Source organism: Gobius niger (assembly GCF_951799975.1).
Source record: "Gobius niger genome assembly, chromosome: 15".
NCBI lineage: Eukaryota > Metazoa > Chordata > Actinopteri > Gobiiformes > Gobiidae > Gobius > Gobius niger.
Window position 1 is genome coordinate 11,209,246 of NC_136866.1, and position 21,625 is coordinate 11,230,870.

At 42.2% G+C, this 21,625-nt stretch overlaps 1 protein-coding gene across 1 annotated transcript in view; it reads right to left on the bottom strand.

Moving 5' to 3' along the window:
• Nucleotides 1–21,625, bottom strand: part of man1a1 (mannosidase, alpha, class 1A, member 1) — a 142,290-nt gene that overhangs the window by 119,736 nt on the left and 929 nt on the right. The gene's annotated exons all lie outside the window — the stretch shown is intronic.

The window sequence follows — 21,625 nt, forward strand, 5'->3', positions numbered from 1 at the left end:
TGAGTGCTCAATAGCGGTAGAGGTACAATCATTCATATAAATGCCTATACTTAACTTTGGAATGGCTAAAATAGCATGATATAGATCCTTTAAGACATTATGATGGTGGATTTGTTGTCTCATAAACCCCACCGCATGCACTCTGGTCTGACGAGAAAGCTCCAGAGGAAATCAGACCTCTATGGATCACCATATAATTATTTAACCACATTAAAAATCTCCACTCTCCAGCACATCAGCAAGAGGCACAGGCTTAGTATAATAATAATAATAAAAAGCTAAGATTTAAGCACCGTTCTTTCCATTACAGTGATTTGCGTGAAGCTTCGGCAAGAGGAAATAATGATCGAAAGTGACCGAGCGGATCCGTAGAAAACATTTAGGGGTAACTACCATGCGCTGTGACACAAACAGGCTGTGTATCATGTAAAACAAATGAGGAAGCTGTCTGTTTAGAACGCGCGATGAGTCAGCAGTTCATGTGAGGAGACTCAGCTGATTCACTATTAGAGGTTCAAAGCCGAAAAAGAGAACAAAAGCAGCTCTCCCACTCCATTGCAGAGGTGGGCAATTAGTTTTATTGTTTCAAGGCACATACTCGTAAGAGCTTTGGACAGTTGTGCTGGACCGGGGCTGGAGTGAACTTGAAAGCGCTTAGTGCGAGCCACAGTTTGAGAAGTACATGAAAGACGGAAGCTAAATGGTGTGAAACTGGTACAAATCGATCTTTCATCCTGTGTCAAAATGAAGCAGTTCTTCTCTAAACTTCTAACTTCTCTTTGATAACTGTTTCTTTTGTAAATGTTTTTCTTTTGTATGAACAAACCCAAAATACACACACGAAAGGCTAATCCTCCAGCTAGGTATTACAACAGTGAACCTCGCTGGGGAGATGGTTCAGGATGGTGACCCGCTGGAAATAGTTCCATGATCTAAAGGGTTACAACATCAAGGAACATAATAATCTCTTTGACAAATGTATATTGTATCTTCTATTACAGCAGTAGAGCAACGGAAAGGGGCGTGGCCTAGCCGAGGGGGAAAGGAGTACGTTTTGGGAAATATAAACATATTTATAAAATACAAATAAAGTCAAGTCTAAATCGGGCCCAAATGGATGTTTTTTCACACCAGATTGTTCAGTAGAGGCAAAAAAAAACAGCCGTCATAGCTAGCATTAGCATGTAGCATGACGCTAAAATGAAGCATCCTGCAGTGTTAACATATTTTATTTTAGTTTTAGTCTCAGTCTTTTGACAAAAATGTAATTCGATTTTAGTCTAGTTTTAGTCAAAAAAATATCTTCAATTTTAGTCTAGTTTTAGTCGATTAAAATTGCAAGTAGATTTAGTGGACTAAATTTAAGACAACTTTAGTCAACTTTGCATTGATAATATTCATTATAATCATATTTAATCTTGTTCCTCTGCTTCATGGAGCTGCTCCACATGAACAAAGCTCAGAGTTGATCCTTTGGCAGAGAATTTACATGATCTTAGGCTCTTTCAGACGGTCAATACAAGTTTGGATGATTTTAGTCTCTCCCTTTCATTTTTATTTACTCTCATTTTAGTCGACTGAAATATCTGGACATTTTAGTCATAGTTTTAGTCTCATGAAAAACGTTTAATTTAGTTTTAGTCCAATTTTAGTCGTCAAAAATATCACTTTGACTAAAATTAAGACTAAATATTTTAGTCGACGAAATTAACACTGGCATCCTGTTAGCATTCTCCGTTATATATGAGCTGTTGAACTACTTTTGCTCCTCATGTCTTTGTGTCTTTATTGGGTAGAAAACTACTATATCGAGAATATGTTTTGGAGTAATTACAGAAAGTTTAGATTTCTCTCCTCTTTGTTTTCCCCTCAACTGCTTCAAACATGACCATATATAGGCATTTGCAAAGACGCCACCTGCATCGATAATCGCACTTCGAAACAGGCCCAATTGCTGTCGCGTAATAAAAAATGGTCGACCTGCACGATAAAGCAGTCAGTATTGTGATTGAAGTATCTTTCCTGTTACACAATGATTTCCCTTTGACTTTACTTACACCCACAGCGGAGCCTCGACCAAACGGTCTTCATGAAATATGGATTTCTCCGTCTCCTGAACTTGCCCCGTCTCCTGTCAGCCAACATCGATGAGCGTATGATGTTGTTCGCCTGCTAGCCTTGCGCCGTTGACCACATTACTACAACCCGTAACCTCGGATAAGCACTAGTCAGGCTACTGGGGGTGTAGTTTTTTTTTTTTCTGACACAGGCGGTGGAAGGTCAGCAGAAACTGGCGTGGGCTTGTTAGGACCAGAAAGCATGTAAACCGCAAGGCCTGGTGGGAAATTTCTTTGGTATTGGCTTGGGTGTATTGACCTGCTGCCGGATAATGATGGATTTGTCATTGGTGGACAATGAACTACAGCGGAGAGGCTTGGTTTATATGGGAGCTATGAATACAATATCCATAATGCCTATAGGCTGAGAGCTGACTTCATTATCTCGCAGAAGGGTCACGCTCGCCATGTCAATAAAGTCCACTGCTTCCTAAGAATATCTCTCGCTTCGGCTTGTATTTATAGGGAAATGTTCACATATTTACATCTCATTCAGCGTTTGCGAATTGCTAATGGTCACACTACTGATTAAATCACCAAACTAGCCCTGACTTGTAAGCAAGACCATGTAAATCACAGCACCGCCCCAACAGTAAATCACACCCCACCCACAGACACAAGCTATTGTCACCGTAGATCAAATCTGACAAAGCCTTCGTCTGTTTAATATAATGATCACTCTTTGTCCCCACCCAGTGTTATTTTTCCTTCATAGTATATCCAGATTAAGTGAAAACTCTTACATTTTGCTATCAGAATTGCTACTCCTGTGCCATTTTTTTTGTTAAAAAGGAGATTGCCAGACCGGTCCAGGAAAGGTTCACAATAATGTCTGAGCCGTTGTGCCTGGCTCTTTCCGAGCGGCGACGGTGGTGGTTGTTTTCCTTTCTTTGCACTCCAAAATGGCAAACTGTTATCTTAAATTACCCAGTGAATCTGTCTAGTAATTGGATGGGATTGTTTTTTGTTGTTGTTTTTTTTAGGCACCCCTTACAATCTCTCAAGATCTCCCTCCGTGGGGCAAACAGAAGAAGAAGAAGAATGACTGTGGTGTGTTAGGATTATCAAACTCTCAGTGCGTCTTTGCTGTAAACGGCTGCCATTTGTAAAGTGATGAACAAGAGACGAAGAGCTCGGGAAACTTCCCCAGTGTCCGAGATCTTTTTTTTTGGTGCCACTTCATAGCCTGAAGACGTGAAAGTGACTAAACGATATTGACAAAGAACCTAATTGCGATTTCTCGGACGCATCGCGGTTTGATTTGCGATTTTTATATTTGACACAGCTAAAATGATGAGTGAAGGGAGTCGTGTTACTTTTAGACTGAAACAACATATTCTTGGGCTCAAATTGCCCCACATTAGAACAATACACAATAATCTACTTATGTGGACAGAGCTCTCTTCTGGAGGAGTTCTCTCGACATCCAGAGTATCACTGGGGGACAGCCACGTGACTAAAAGAAGTCGGAGTTGGAATCACAGCGCGTATAGCTAAACACTTCAGAATCTACTTAATAGACAGACAAACTTTTACCTGTTGCAGCTGAACCTGAACAGGTAAACAGGACTTCACAATTAACTAATCAAAATGAAACTGTGATTCTAATGGTTGCAATAAGCCAATCGTAGTATATGCTCTGGAAATAACAGAAGCTAGGATTTATCACGTATAAACCGTCCCATTTCTGTAGTTTATCCCTCTGCAAACAGGTTCTGAACACTCCATCGCCCTTTTGCACTATGTATCAGAGGCTGCTCACAGTTATTGACTTGACCTTTCTCCTGCTTGTAGGAAGCCGCCCAATTGCGTTCGACCTGGCCATTTGACAAAAAAGACAAACTAATGAAGACTTCGTAAAAGACCGATTGATTTTTTTTCATTTTTTTTTTTTTTTTTTTACTCCGCTTCACTCTCGCTTCAAAATTGCCCAGAATAAAACACATCTCAGACAGCCAGACGACGGCATCACTCATTTGTTTCCCGGAATTGGCAAAGATGGCGGCTGAGAATGCCAGGAAACGCACTCTCCGACCAATCACCGTGAATTGGCAACGTGGGATTTGGAGACGGCCCATGTTGGACTTTTGACAGACGCAAATTAAACCGCAATTTGTCTCTTCCTCGATCATTACGGGTGTAAGCCTTAGCTAAACAACCATTACATTGACATCGGTAGTTGAACTGTGCACCAAAAGTAGCAAGGAAAAAACAAGTTTGGATTTGACTGTTTTGGTGGCAGAGAAATTACCCAAATTAAAAGGACAAAATCTGGTTCAATTGAAACGATGTCGCTGTAAAAGACTTTCACCTCCCCAGACACTTCCACAAGCTCCAACAGTTTCTCTGTCATGATGACTAAAATCATTTCAGCTCAGTAAAGGTGTTTCAACTTTGAATGAACTTCTTCAAAACAGTTTCTTCGTGTTTACACCAAATTTGGAGTCAAACATAATAAAAGTAGAGCAATAGAGTCCAAAGACAAGAAATTACATTGCAAATTAATCCTTTTTACTTTAGCAAATTGTGCTTTGTCTTTATTGTGAGCCGGTATAAGAATAATGGTCTTTCCGACCTGCACTGGAAGTCTCTTACTGGGCAGTCGTCCAATGAATCTTCTCTGCCACCTAAACAAGTTAAAAGTCCCCCATTTGTAACTATTACAGCTGTGGGAGTTCCAAAGATCTGCCCCCTTCCGTGTCAGGAACAGACTCTTGGTAATGGTAATGTAATGGCATGCCCACCGAGACCCATAAAGGCAGTATGAGGCCCCATAAAGGCATTACAAACAACACAAAAAAACATAAATAAATATATATATTAAAAAAATCTAAATTAAAGAACAATCTCTACCGACACATGTCAGACTCTTAAAACCATCTAACATCGTAAATATATAAAAGATGAATACTAACATGAAATAAGTCTATTCCAAAGCCCTTCTTTCTGTTGGCCATACTCCTAAAACACTGTCCTCCTCAAACCCTGGTGCTCAGACATGATGAAGATGATTTTTTCTAGGCTTTTCACCTCTCCTGTGATAAATATTTCACGTATTCCTATTAAATCAGTTTCTTATGCAGTCTGTAAAGAGGCAACGTTCAATTATGTTAATTCCCCGTTTATATTCCTGCTAATTCCCATAAATTTCCCAAAAGCATTTTTTTTACCAGCCACAGCCATGCACGTTACAAACGCTTTGAGAAAGTTGCTGTGTTTAGTCAGCACTTTTCAGCAGCCACTTCATCTCCGCCGCTGTTTCGGGTTTGTTTCACAGAACATTTAACAGACCAGGTAAACCCTGCGCCGTCGTGGCAAATGAGGCCGGCTTGCTCCATTCATATTGTAAAGAGCAGCAGGAGCAGCAAAGCAGAGCAGTGGTGGGCCTCATCCATTATCTCCGCAGAGGTGCAATCACAGACGAGAGGTTAAGCGCCGTCTCCTCTGGGGTGCTCCGTGGGCCTCCAATGTCGTTCGGAGTGTATTTATTTAAACAAAGACGGGACAGTGGGTGGGGAGGATTAGAAAACAACTGCTGCTGTGGAGGCATATTGGGGGCAGGTGAGTTTATGGCACAAATGGAAGATGGGAAGTCACTTTATTCGGGCTTTATCCATCTACCTTATAGCCATCATTAAATATGTACAATACTCACAATTAGACATTTTCCCCCAATGGTGCAGCGCCATTAAAATGTGTCAGCTTTAAACCAAGAGATCATCATTTTTAAACACGTGTACATAAAACAACCTAAATGCCGTAGTTGGTGTTTGAAGTCACCAGCGTCTCCTCATTTGCTCTGCGCCGGCGTAGCTGCAGGACTGCGGTTGAATAATTCAGTTTGTGTACACGGCCTGCCTCTCCAGCCTCTAAATTGAACCGGGCTCACGCCACATCACACAGAAGGGGAGCAAAACAAACCGCAACAAGCTGGAGTTCAAACCACACAGGAAAAGCGGAGAGGGTTCGGGAAAAACAGCGGCGCTGAAGAGCGGCTCACAAAAGGAAACAGCCGCGGCCGTGACCCTGTGAGTTTAGCTAAATGTCCGGCCGCTTCACGTCTGTTTGGAGGGAAAACTACCAGAAAAAAATATGAACAGAGTCGGAACAAACTTACATGAAACAAAGTCGGTATAGAAAGTAAAATGAGGCCAGTGTTTTAGAAAGCTATAGAAAAAAACATCTCAAAGCTTTGTACCAGTTTCAAGAGCAAGTGTCAAATTCTCTTTAATGTTAAGCCACAAAGAAGAACTTTATTTATTCAACATGGTATGTAATGCATTGCTTTACCCTTCCTTAAATATTTTCTAAAAATGATGTGTTCTTGTGACATACAAAGAGTCAATATAAGATAAAGCTGTAACAATAAGTGACCAGTGTGAGCAGGTTTTTATGGCCAGTCAGTCCAGGACAGACGGTAATGGCCGCGTGGTCATTAAAGCGGACGTTCAGGGCTAATGCACTCCCTTGTTTCAGGTTTATATAGAGGTGGTCCAGAGGTTTATGGCCAGTATTTCTGTCCTCTGTCTGAGTTCTAGCTCCACCACATCCTTTATAAATGTTTGCAATGTCGATATTTCATCTTCCAGCTCCACTGAACCAGCTGTACTCCACATTGCTCTATCTCAACTCTCAAATGGATTTATCAAGAACAAAGAAAGTACTTAAATACTATACTAATACAAACCATTAAACCGTCTTTCCCCTTTATGAAATAGCTTTTAAATTGAATCCCTACCTTTGTGCCTGCTTGGTTTGAGACTTGAAGGACAGCCAGACAAGCTCCAATGCCTCTTTAAATTTCCCTTCCCACTGAGGGGTTACAGGTCCATCTGAATACAATATGCAGCAGGCATCGGCGGGTGTTAAAATGCTGGTCCTCACAAGGAAAATGGAGGCACAAAACGCGAAAGGAAGATTGAAAAATAAATGGAGTATGTGATTGACAGCCTTTGATTGTAGGCATTAGACTGAATTGGATTAGGCAGAGCGATTCAGCAAGCCGTAACCCCCTCGGAGCCCGGGACATGTTAATATTGAATATCCAGCCGCCTCTTCCTCCATCAGCTATAGTCACAAAACACAGCGCAGGCTACATTTAGAGAAAATCGACCGCTTCTGTAGGAGTCAGTCTATGGGATATAGAACACTTACTTACACAAGTATTTGGAACATTAATAACACGGATCAGCGGGGCAAAAACATTTCCCGGGCTCCGTGCACAGAAGACGTTGGCTTGTCTCTTTAACGCGGAAAGTGACATGGTGCTGCTGCTGATACATCGCGCCGTTCCAGAACACCAGATGTGTGCACAAACTTATGAGAGCTGGCTCCACTCCCGGCCAGTGTCAGACGGCACAAAAATCAAGCCCATTTGCAATTTATTTTGGGGGATTTGTTGAATGTTTGTCTGACAGCTGATCGAATGCCTGCCACAGTGATGCATTCAGGCACAGCCGTAGCGAGCTTGTAAACGCGGGGCCGTGTTGCAGCCAAGTATCGACGCTGAGAGACGCTTGCATTTATAACAGCCTTTCAATTGAGATAAAGGAGTCAGAGAGCAGGCCCCCATTGTCCAGAAGCAGTCAAATAAAAAAAATAAAAAACTAATGTAATAACTAGAGGTCGGCCAATATCGGGCATATACTACTTGGGGATTCTACAATATCGGCTACCAGCCAATTTAGCGCCAATAAAAGCCAATATCTCCGAAAGTGATAGACATTTTTTTTGCATTGGAATGAGCGAATTCAGGGCTTTAAAACGAGTCCTCCTCCAACTTCCTAGGCCTCAGTCAGTACGGGCATGCTGCATGTCATTTTGAAGCACAAAACCAGGAAAATCCAATCTCTAACCTAGTTTTAGCCTCCGCAATTATAATTTGGATCGCCGGGCAAAATACCGCAGCTAGCAACAGTATGCTAATGCTAGCGGCAGCATGCTAAAGCTGGGACCGAGATTATGATTGAATTACCCAAAGTAGTAAAATAAACTGCTGGAGTGGCCATGTATTTATGTTTTTACAGGATTATAGACCAGACAATTGGAAAAAACATTGTTCATTCGTTGTGCATTTTGGTATCAGCCAATAAAAATACCCAAAAATCGGCATCGGCCTTAGAAAAACCCGTATCGGTCGACCTCTAATGATAACCCAGGGATATCAGTTTAGACGACATAGTCAAGGGGTCTGGCCTAAAATCTAGAAGTCATAACAATATTTTAAAGAACAAAAGGCGTACAGTGGGTATAAAAGGGCGGCACGGTGTTGCAGCAGTTAGTGGTTGTGTTTACATGCATGAGTCCCATGTGTGCTCATTAACATGCACCGTCCCGACCAAATAAACAAACAAAACAATAAAAGCAAAAAAAAAATGAGCCATAGGAAGTGTTGGGTACCTCATTTAAATTGTTTTAATATTCTAAAGATAAGACAAATGGCCAGGATACAAACTTTCACTTCAGCTAGCGGCATGTGAGCAAATCATTGGGGTCCGGTGATGGATTATGGGCCTTGAAAATGGGGAGGAAAGCTTTGTGTTCCCCCTATGGCACAACAAAATAAATCCAGAGAGCAGCATCTGGCTCATAGATTTTACAGTACATGTGTGTGTCCGCCGTGGGCTTGTCCGCGAGACGCACTGCTCTGCATATATCACTGTCTGCCGCAAAAGGAATACTAATAGCGCTGCAATCCCAACGCCGAAGCTAATGATCCGAAGAGGAGCGCACAGGCCTTAGAAGACTCTCGAGCCGGGACCTCCACCGCATCCTCGCTTTATCCTTCACCAAGTCTGTCCATGGCCTTAAAAACACTGTCAAACTCCGAACTCGCTCTCATTATGAAGCACGCTGTGAAGTCGCTTCGCGCAAAAACAAAGTCGGGGAAAGTGAGAACTCGTTCAGTATTGAGAGCTCGACAACACTCAAGGATCCGGCTTTGTTTTTCGACTTCACAAGTAAAGCTACGTTTCAATGGCAGCCGTGGTTCATTAAATATGAAACCGCTCCCACATTATTATTCAGATCAACCACAAATTGTCACGTACAGAGGAAACAAGTCCCCAGTGTTTCTATATATTTACAAAAAGGCAAATAAAACTGGGTCTGTCGCCGTGTAGAGATTTGTTTAAAACATGCATAAAGGCTGCAGAACAAGCCGTTTTTAAGATCCGTGAAAAGGACGTTTATAAACTTTGATGAATAAAAACGCAGCTAAAATAGTAAAAAAAAAGATACAAATACTACTATGTCTGTAATAACTTTCTCTTGTCATATGCTCCGTATTAAGTGCATATACATATTTCATACTGAAGAGTGAATATTTCACATTCCATGCACTGCTACTTGATGCGGCAATAGAATAGAAGTGTCAAATGTGTGCATTCTAATACAATAAGCACAAAACACAACCATGTTTATTCACTAATGAAAGTCAAACAGGCCTTTTCTAACTTGAAGTGGACAAATGGATTAATTGAGACAATAAAAATCGCCCTGGAGCAAACTAGTAGTATCGGAATGGACAAGTTATGAATAATGAAAACAAGCTTCACATTACATACACATTCAGCTAGCAGCAGCTAAGTCGATGGTTCTGTCATGAACACACTTTGTTCCCTCTAGAAAGCAACCAAATGCATGATTGGTTCAACATTTCAGGAAACTGCGTACATTTCCCTCAAAACGCAAACCACTTCCTTCTTGCATCAGAAACAGCATATTTCCACAAGCAAGTGTCAATGATTCAATGGACCAAGTTTTGAAAAAGATATATCTTGGCAATGGCTGAGGGGCCCTCACATGCAGCTAAAATAACACATTTAGATCTGGGGCAGAAACCTTTGAGTAAAGAGTATAGTGCACTTGCCTAGTCCATTAGCTTTTGCAGGTCAAGAGGGCCTTCTGCACGGCGATGTAAAAGCTGAGTGGATGGACATTTTGAGCTGGAATTGCCTTTGATTCCGTCCCTTCAGAAACATCCATCTGTTTCTGTGTTGCATTTCTTTGGACAAGAAGCTTGTGAAAGCCGAAGTGCATATGTCGTAGCTGGTTGCACTGTGAGCTCTCTGGAGGCATTTCAAAACAAGCTCTGAGACGAGGTGAGAAACTAGTTCAAACGGATGCAGCTTGGGAGCATTATTGATGGGTTGGTATTGGCGTTTCATTTAGCTGGCTTTTCTGGGCACTAATTTCTCTGTCTAGTTTACGCTGCAGACACTGTCCAATGACTGACGAGGACGGCTAAACTTGCCAGGAGATTGAAAGCAGGCTATAAACGTCCATTGAGTTTGCAATGACTTTGTTTCTAGCCTGAGCAGCAGTATCATAACACGGACAGTAAATCAATTTAGCGGAAGTAGCACGTGCTGAGCAACGCAAACATTAATCTGAGTATAAGAGGCTTCACCTGCCACCTTCATGCATCATAACGCACAAATTAAAGCGCAGAGAAAATAGATACTTGACTCGCAATTGCTCCGCCGTCGACATTCTGGAGAAGCAACATCATTGATGTTTACTGCTTAGGCAAGCAACGTTACGGGCATTGTTTAGGCTTTTAGAGGCTCCGATAAAGTACCAACTATGTAGTATGGGCTAAATGTAATGTGCTGGAAATAAATAGCAGAGGATGATGCAACATTAGTGTTGATTGAACTTCAAGGGTTTTTGACTGAGGCTGCAGGCTATCCCTGTAGTCATGGGCCTAAGGCATGGCCCAGTGGGTATTTAAATGCAATGGAAGTGCATACAACCACATACAAATGTTTAGAAGTGATTATCCATGCTACTGTAGCAAAAGATCTCAAACGCTGCTTCGCATATATTTAGCCTCTCAACCAAGAACCTTCTTCAGTTCAGAAGTTCTTCTGGAGACTGGATCTTGTTGGTTGACGAGAGCAGACACTGTCTGTGGGAGGAGTCAGACTCGCTTTGTTGTTTACAACAAATCTGCTGGTTACATTCCTTACTGTCCTGAGCTGGGCTGAGCTGGGCATCAAGTTGCCAGAGGCTTAATGACACCGAGCTCCAAATTTTAGTCAAAGGGAAAACACTGTTTGAGAGGAGTGAAATAGGCCATCTTTGTGATGAAAGAATCCTTCACTGAACGGAGGATCAGTGGACGGAGGATCTCTATTCCAGCCTCTTCAGATCCAGGCACAAATGTTTTTATAACACATGGCTGTCGTTGGCGACTATGAGAGAAGGGGAAAAAAGTGTGAGGGTTTTAAGCGTAGATCATAGTAACTACATCAGTTATTTCATATTACATTGTTGTGGCTACAAAGATACTTGACGGGGAAATTGTTCATCGACTGGAGTCAGAATAAAGGGTTTGGAACCAAAGAGTTCAAACATGATCATTTAAACTCCAGCCCAGTGCAGACTTTAGTCAAACAACAGCATCTGAAAGGTTTGCCGACACAACAATAGGCAGATCCAGGTCATTTGAATTGCACAATTGCACGACCAACTTTGCTTTCCCTTTCCTCGTGTTATGACCGGAGGCAGTCTCACTCAGAGGCTAATGCCCAGTCGATGGTCACTGCGCTACTTCCCCTATTCCCGCTCCCAGCCTTGCCCATTCCTTGACCCCACAGCACAAATCCGCCGCAATGGTAATAATGATCCAAATAATTTACTTAGCCGAGTGTTTCTTCCAAATCAATGCTCAGTGGTTATGCATGAGCAGGAATGGAGGCCCGCAGGGTGGACACAGTCACGGCGATAAACTACAGCGCGAACCTCCGAGTCGGATAGGGAAAATCGAGAGTAAAGCTTAATATGCCGTTCCTGTGGAGAATGGGACACGGGCATCGCCATCAGCCATGTAGCTTGTGGAAAGGCTTGGAACCACGGATCAACGGAGATACAGAGATACGAGTGGGCAGACATAACGACCTCATAAGTAACACCAGAGTCACTTTCCTTCCCCCCCCGCAACAACTCATGGGCTAGGATTTGAAATACCCAAATCCGTACAGGCAACAGGCTATATGGGTCTATATATTTACAGTGCCTTTATTACACTGCTACAATATTCATTAAGCGCTGTAGTCCTGGAGGAGAACTGGCCTTAGGAGCCGAACCAGAGCGGTGATTTGTCTTCATGGAGCCGACGCGAGACAACCTGAGAAATTGCCGCAGACGGCTGTTGCTGAGGCGCTTCGATTTAAGAGAGGCTTTTTTTTCTTTCTTTCTTGTCTTCGGGATGTGGAAGTTAACTTATATAATAGTAACAAATCTTTGTCGATTTCCCGTGAATTCAGACGTCCTCCCGGAGAGCAAGCCATGAGGGGATTGAGTATTTCTTATAAAAAGGTTCACGATGTGTAAGATTGAGGTGTGGGTTATGAAAGTACCGAGCGGATTTTGCGTACTGCTTCGATTCCTGACAGGAGGAGGCGGCACCTGGAAAAAAAAACACCCAAACACGGGAAATCCAGGAATGCCACATCTGCAATAAAACGATGCTTCACTTCGCACTGTCGGCATGCTTGAGATATTTTCCTTTTTCGCCTGAATCATAAATTTCAAACGTTATGTGAGCATTTTATAAACATCTATCCATGCTGCCAGATTATGCCCCGTATATTCTTCACTTACAAATCAGGAAAACATGTTGTATAAAACGTCAATATGTCTCTGACGGCAGCCAAGTTCAGTCGTAGTGCCGTTTATGAAAGCGCAAATCCTACAAACATTACCTTTATGGATAAAACGCCTCACAATAGTCCATCTCTGGCTTCGGTAGACAAATTGTTTTGACTCTCTGACATGTTTAGGTCCATAACTGTTGCTGCCAAAAGACTATTAACCTGCCCAGCTGGCGGGTCTGCTCTGGAAACCTTAGTAGGTGCGCGTCAGCTGTCCTTCGAAAGAAAAGAAGTAGATCCATACATTATTTATCCTGAAACACGAATTATCTCTTTAGCCTGAATAAGATATTACACCAGGAAATGGTTTCAAAAGCCACTCTGCATCAAGGAACGAGAACAGGGAGGGAGGGGGGACTGTTGGCAAAAAATAGCAAATGAAAAAAAAACAAAAAAGTGTTTCATTTTTAACTCCCCGGTCGCCTTTTTTTTTGTGTGACTGGACTGCAATTCACAAGTTTCTGAACGCCTAACACTCCCTGCATGTGTCTCGGGCGCATTGGAGACAGATATAAAATGACTCAGTGACAGGGTTGACAGCAGACAGGCAGCGGAGCGATCGTGCTTTGAGATAAGAGAAGGAGGGGTGCGAGAGGAAAGAGCGAACGGCAAACACTGCTCTGTCCGTACGGCTGCTTATTTGCATCTCATCAGCATACTTTAAAAGTGAACAAGCGCCGACTCATCGCTTTGGAGACGCGCGGAGACGTACACGGGCGCTCGCGGACAGGCAGCGAGGGGGTAAACGTGTACAGTAGCGGTGGAGGCGAGGCTGCGGTGTAATTAGAAATGTGTAGGGATTTTGTTCCGCTGAAAGTGATGCGTCGCAAATGAGGTGCGTTCCAGGGGTTTTGCTTATTGAGAGTGTGAGGCGACGCCAGGGCTCGCAGGAATGTCATTGTGTCAAGAAAAAATACATTTTCTACAGTTGTGTTGGTCGAAGAGGCTGATGGCACAGCTCTATCTCAGGGCAGCACTGGCTACAATGGCTGCTAATGCCCCCAAATATGGAGTGAAGGGATATTGACTACTCTGTGGCACTTTAAAAAGCTTATCCAACTGCAGTACAAGTGGGAGCCAATGCTATTACGATTATTATTATGAAAACTATTCAGACTCAGTGCACTTTTAGAGCCATTCCTTTGCTCTCTTTCCTGGCTGTGCTGCATTTTAACCTTCACAAAAGGCCATGAAACAGAAAGATACAGGCTCTCTATAAGTCTGAGTGAAGACTTTATCAGAGTAAAAATTGTTTTGAATTGTTTTAGTGTCAGACTTCAAGATGTTTATTAAATACATAAATGGAGAGATATGATTACTTCCTGATCTCACATTATGTTGTTATAGTTCTGCACACTGACTGATGCATAACTGATACTGATACCATCAGTATTCAGGTGTCAAGGCGAGGCAACCACACCCACAAAACGGATTCAACAAGATTCTCAAAACTGATGTGCTTACAATTGTTATTCTTCACCTTATTCCACCCTGCCAACGTTTGCCTCTTTTTGCCACGGATCGATACTCCCTTTGTATTGGCACTTCCGGTAGAGCATGAAGTCTGTTCATTAAAGGAACAGGCCACTGGTTTGTTATATGTTCTTACCTGAGCTTAGATGAGCTGATGTGTACCTGTCTGGCCTTCACGCGTGCGCTCAGTCACGTAAAACAACCAAAGATGTTAGCATAGCATTTGGCCTCTCCCAACATATTCCTCTCCAAACAGGGTGAAGTTAGAAGCGAAAATCTGATGTTTAGTAGACTGATTTGTGTAAAATGTCCATTATTCATTTGTCAACACTGCAGCCTTTCTCTGCACGGCCTGAAAACTGCCACAATGCAAACTTCCGGAAGAAGGTGAATAGGCCTACTCTGTTTTTCTGTACCCTGTGTTTTATGGAGGAGGCTGAAAGCAAAGTAGGAAAGCTCATCACCATGAGTACGTTCCTATTATAGGAGGACGATTCTTTGGAAAGTTTCAGTAACCTGTCCGACCAAACGGTGCATAGTTTGGAGAACATGAAAGGCCTTTTAAACCAGCAAGTGCTTTCAGATGGAAACTCCTCACAACACTACACCTGACACATAACCATTAAACAGAGCAAAGCAAAGCCGTTTTCAATGGAGGAAGCTATTCTAGTCAAGAAACAAACAAATGCAGTATTACATGTTTTGCTTACTTGTATTGCTGGTTTATGCTGTTTTCTTATCATCAACAGGTTAAGTCTTTTGTTCTTTGTTGTAGAGAGAATAACATTTTCTCAGTCAATGAATTTTACCCCAGGTGTTTGTATTGACAAAATAACTCTGGTTAGAGCAGGACATTATCAGCTCGTCTTCATGGAGATGCTGCTGTTTACTTCAACAGCTGCTAGCCAGACATTAGGTTTATACAGAAGATCCTTATCCAAAGGCTTCACTTTAATAACTATCTGCAAAAACAGCATTATTGGTGTTAATCCGATTATCAGGAGCATATATCTGCGGCATGTTTCTTTGTGTTTTGAGCAGACCTATTACGCCGGTGAAGAAGGGACGTACAACCTTTAACTTGAAACATGATCCAGTCCAGACAACACCTGCTTAGCGAAGTAAGAGCCTGCGTTTCAAGTCTATTCCAGCACATACAGAGATGCAGTGCGTAAATGCAAACAGAGGGACATAAAGGCAGAGACTTCGCTCCTATCTACCTCTGTTTATTGGACAAGCTTTTCATTATGACCCCCCTCTGGCACCGCTGCCGTCAAAGCCTTTCAGAGCGGCCAATGCGGGGAGTGTCCGTGGAGAGGCAATCTCAAGAGAGCCTTTGATTTTGGTGCAGACAAACAGATTTCGCCGATTGTGGAGAGCGTGTGTGTGTGTGCGTGTGCTTGCTCCCTCACAACAAGCCGTTTATCCCGCGCTGAGTGGCCCCTGATGTCTGTTGTGTCCTCTGTCCATCACAAATGCACCAGGGTGGCGCTCTCTGGGCAAGACCGGGCAGCTCAGAGTGAAGGAGACCACGGGAGAATTTGGTATCGCTCGAAACTCCAGAGTGGTATCACAGCGGTGTTGTTATTTCACCGGATTTTTATTCACGTCAGAGGCATTGCCCAGAAAGTCACACATCCTGTTTCTGCGTTGTTGTTGTTGTTTGTTAGATTCACAAATACAGAAGCTTTTATTCAGTCATTTGTCCAGTTATAAAGCTCGTCCCCCGAAAATCAGGCTCATGTGATGATAGAATATGTTCCTCTTCATAACGGTTTCTATTGTTAGACTTTTTTGGGGGGAAATGATGTAGCTTCAGGCTGCGAATTGCCTCTCTAATTGTCAATTTAGTGGGAAAAGAAGCAATTTGTTCCACATTCAATGGTACTGCCCCGTGGACCAGCTTAAGTCTGCAGAGACCCAAGTCGAGTGCAATGCTGTCTTTGTATGAAATGTGAAAAAGAAAAGATCATTCCAAATATGGTCCAAATAAGTCTATATTTGGAATTGACAAAAATATAACTAAGGCAATACTTCAAAAATAAAAGATATTTAAAAAACGTATTGTCCCCGAGGGAAGTCTGATTTGGGGCTAGATAATATCATGTAGAGCTATTTGAACGCAGTGTAATATCCAAAGAATAAAGCACTCCATGGGGTCTATTTATGTATTTCATAATTACGTATATTAGAATATATCGAAAAACTATTGTATCGCGATATTAGGTGATGCAATATCCATATCGCAAGAAGCCACAATATATCACAACATCACTAAAGCCCTCATCTGACTGAGATCGACACATCAGCCAAAAAAACAATGAACAGAACTAAAAAATGTGTTAAAGTTCAGTTGTAGTTAAACATTTCCTAATTTAGTTAAAGTTCACCCTTGTTTTGATTAGGGGTGGCAGTTTTATTAGGGGTGGCAGTTTTATTGATGAAAATCTACATCATTTATATCTTGCTTTTCCAATTTTAATATTATGAATGTTCATATCATGATATAAATATGATACCGATATATTTGTCTTTTGCGATATTGATATCTTGAATGTTCATATCTTGACATCGATACAGTGTATCTTTCAGCCCTAGTTTTGATCCTGTTTTTCTACTTCTGCAAGATGAAAACTTAAGATTTGTTTAATTTGAATCAAACATATTGTGTTGAATTGAAATATCGCAATAATATCGTTATTGCCATCGTTACTTCAATATTGTGCAGCCCTGATGTGCATTACATTATGCTATGGTTTAGCATACTTAAAATGTGTGATTCTTGTTGTAATTTTGATCTATTTCTTAAATGTTATTCTCTTCAAAGCGTTAAAAATATGCATAGTGAACAGAATCTTAACTTGCAAACATAAACTCGTCAGATAAGTTGCAATGACATGTATTTCTGCAAATCGTGCAGGCCTGACTTAGAGCGCTGAGGGAACAGCGTGTGACAGGGTTATACTGAGCCCTATAGAGGCCGTGTGAGCCTGAGAGCGCTCTGATAATAAGGAGCATTGTATTTTGGACTCTGGATGTGACTTTGACGCTGACACAGCAGCGTTGGCAGCTTGTAATCTGGAGCAGTCTGCTGGGGCTTCTCCATAGAAATGTCACATACAGCGGGTACAGCCTGTGCAATTACTATGGCCCCGGGTTACACGGTGCTCAGTCTGTGTACACGCGTGATCACAGCTCCTGCGTGTTGTCAATTATTAAGCTACAGTGATGGAGGCATTACAAAGCATTATGCGCGTCAGGCCGGGGACCACGTGGCTTTGATATGTAAACACGGCCCGTTGTGTGTGGGCACTAATAATAACCGCGATGCAAACTGAGACTTAAGTGGGATTTTTATTCGACGAAAAGTCACACATCCCTTTCTCTGTCCGCACTGGTTGGTATAGTTTAGATAAAAGCTACATTACAGAGTATACTCTATGTTGCTACGTCACAACAACAGACTTGTAAGGAAAGTCAAGACTTGAAACTGAAACTTAACTTAAAGCCACACTGCGGAACATTCCAGGTTATTGTGGCTACTGGATGTGTATCTGACCCCACAGAAAGCAAAACCTTGACTGAATACGAGTTAGCATTTAACTCAGAGGCCGCTTTTATACGTTTGTGTGTATCTAAGGTAAATCCTCAAAAGATCTGTTCTAAGGATGCACCGTTACGATACTGGAAAAAACACGATATCGGGTATCGGCTACAAATATCTGATACTGAACCAATACCAGTTTTGGCTCACACCGGTTTAAAAACACAACTTTCACCAACGAAATCTAAGAGAAGATAGGCATGGGCTCTAATCTCCGCAAACGTTTTTTTTATTTTTTTATCGCCGCGCAAAATGTCACGGCTAGCAACAACATGCTAAAGCTAGCGGGAACATGCTAATCAGAAACTATGATAGAAATACCTTAAGTAGCCTAATAAAATAAAATAGTCACTGCTGGACTGGCCAAGTGTTTGTATTTTAGTTGGTGAAATGCTGTTAAAGAAGAACTGATCTGACATAAAGTATTTGTAATGATCAGATCACTTTATGGGAGTTGTTTATATTAATGTAACCTAAATATAGCCTGTCATGTAGCCGAGGATATTAAGTGGAGAAAAGTCCAGTGATCCTTGTTAAATGCTTTTCCATTAGTTTGTTAAAAGATCAAACTGATGATTGATCTGAAAACATCACGACAAGACAAGACAGGATTTCATTGGCATTGAAATGGGGAAAAGAGGAACATTCTCTTTTTCACTCACAGCAACCACTTTTACGAAAGTCTCTTGGTATTGATGCATCTCTAGTCTATGCATTCATTAATGATTCTATAGCTTTGACCACACCCATGTCTGGTCGATGGCTTGGCAACAGCTGAAAACATCTGGATCATTCATAATTTGCGAAGGGTGATGGCTAATGCTCACGGCTATAGTAAAAATACTTTCTTTTTATTTCTATGGGTAAACACCACAGGGATTAATTGCTTTACATAAACTGCCATCAAGGTTTTGCAGCAACAACTGAAGTAAATGAGGAGACTGGCATGAAAACATAACTGATCTTTTTAAACTGTGCTGCTTCAGAGCCAAGCTGCCATGCATTCACTGACAGGCTCGAGACCAGTCTATTAAGAGCTGCTATTGACCTAAATTTCACCGAAGGAGGTGCAGCTAGACGGCTCCCTCAGCCTCAAATGGGACCATCTCCTATCAAGGGGAAACAGAGCGATCTAACAAGTCAAATGATGGCCTCATATCGTTTCATACGAGACTAAATGAGCGAAATAAATAACTTACAGACAGAGTGGAAGTGAAATGATGCATCAAAAGTAGTTCAAGATCAAATTCGGCGTCCTTCGGGATATCCATGCATGGCAAATGAAGAGCACCGAAATGCAACAAAAGAAAAATCAGGCTTCTTTAGCGACTTGCAAAAGCTTTCAAAGCATTTTTTAAACGTATTTGCTCATAACAATCACAGATGACTCAAACGTGGCTCGTAACACAAATGTTCTGCGATGAGGGAACAACATTGCAACATGATAAAAAGCTTTAAAGAGTCGGTTTTGCACACCCCCTATTAAGTTATGCAAGAACGCGTCAGGAAGGCCCATTAGACAAAAACAAAACATCTTTTGCCAAATTGCCAAGCCTTATTGCTTTGCTCATTTGGATCCTTTCCTCTTAATGCTGCATCTTCCCTTTCTGCCTATAATATTGTTTCCTTGTTTTTATGTGATTACAAAAGAACCTATTGAAAAGACAGTATCAAGTTAGCAGATCTGAAGAAATATAACCAGACCCATTTACCTGTAAGGACCTCAGACTGTGTTGTGCTGCCGACTTCTCTTTCCCTTCTAACATTGCCTGAAAGTAATAAGGCGTGTGAGACTTGCATAATTGTCATTTTCAGCAAAGGGAAGTTGGGTTTGCAAAGCATCCGAGTGAAGACATTAGCTGACACCATGAACGCACATAAAAATCACATCAATGTTTCCCTGAGGCAGAGTGGAAAGTGAAACAGTCCTTGATCTTTATTTGACGAATGAACGCCAAGTCTTTCCATCGTATCGGGACTAGGGACGGTGGTGTTGTCTTTGTAAGGCAAACGTTGTGTTGACAAGGATAGGCAGGATGCGGCTTTGACAATGGCAGCTGGTCACAGGGTTTACCTTTAGAAAACAATGAAAAGATCTAGAGGGTGCAACATGTTTCTACGCATGTTGGGTTGCCCCCTGCCCTGTGATGTGGTTCCAGTTGTTTGTTCACCCTCATTTCTCTCATTACAATCTCCACTGCGCCCAAGAAACATATCAGGATAAAAACAAGCAAGAGGCTCGTACTCGGAGCGGGTTCTGATGAATTATGCAAACAACATAAATAAAGTATTCAAATTTCTACAGCACAGGAGGAGAAAAGAGCCAATCCAACCTTTACAACTCTGCGGCAACAATGATCCATGTGCAAACGGCGGTTCGTATGCAGTTCACATAAAAAATAAAAACGTGATGTGTGTGCCGAGAATATGAGCCGATATGGATCGTTCTTTAATTCAAGCAGCGGGGCATGACTAAATGGAATATCTAATGCCCTTGTGTCTGATGATCTATGCCGTGGGATGAGAAATCTATGGTTGGCCTATATCACGGCGAAAGGGAGGGCGGAGCGATCTCGTTGGTAAACACAGAAAGTTGGAAACGGATCGAGTTCGCCAACCTTTGTGTTGCGTAAAGTGAGAAGTTTCCAAATAGTGAACAATAGCGCTTGTGCTAGTTGGGAGTCTGCTTTGCCAGTAAATCCTGAAACAAAAACGATGCCTTAAAAGTGTGTTTCAGTCATGATTTTCCCATTTCTTCCACACATTGCGAAGCCCTAACTCAAGGGAATGAATAAAACATGCTTGCAAAACAGTGCCAAGAGATATTGATTTCAACTTCATGGACACCGATGTCTCCTGGGCGTTTAATAAAGCCATCACCCGACCTGCTTCATATCAGCTCCGGTCAGACGAGGGCCGCCGATTCCGTAGCGATTTTCAATAAAAGGTCGATACCAGCTCATTGACTGGAAAAGAAGAGCGGGCGGCACACACTCCGAGGCAAACAACAGTCTATCAGAGACACCTCTCAGACAAGACGCACTCCAATCAGGCTACTTTCGGGGCCAGACGGCTCTCCGAAATGTGGAGACAGATTGGTACGGACACGTCTTATGAAATGCTATGCCTGCTATTGAAAACTAACCAGACAGGAGCTTTAAAGACCTTGTACATCAATTTCATTTCTGCATCGGCGCTGAATGGCACACAGAAAATGGGCATTCGCCGACACAAAAAACTCAATAACACAGGAGAGGCTGTAATTTACTGGAAGACCTTACCGCTAATATTTTACCCGAGAACACATTTCCCAAACTCAAACCGCAGAAGAGGAGGCGGATCTCGAAAAAAAAAAGACCAAACAGTGCACAGTCATCCAAAACCACTGCACACGTCCGAAAGCTCGATTTCCTCAAAACAAATTGCCAATGAATGTCTTGTCTACGAACTGTTGGTATTCCCCCCCCCTTCCCCAACTGATAGTGTTTGGCTCTCAGGGGCATCTGACACGTGACAACTGAATCTGGGCAAGTTTATACAAGCCAGTAAGACCATTTTGTGGTTACAGGATGGAGTTACGCACGACAAATTCGTCTTTTATTTTTTGTGGAGTGGCACGTTCAAACCCTGAGGCCCTTTATTGTGTGGACCGATATTGGAAACTTGAAAGACAGGTATTCTAGCCTAGAGGGGAAGGGGGGGGCAGAAATTCCTCTCCTTTTTTTGTGCGCTTATGGAAACTATCTCCCTGTAATAGCCTCGCACTTCACCCT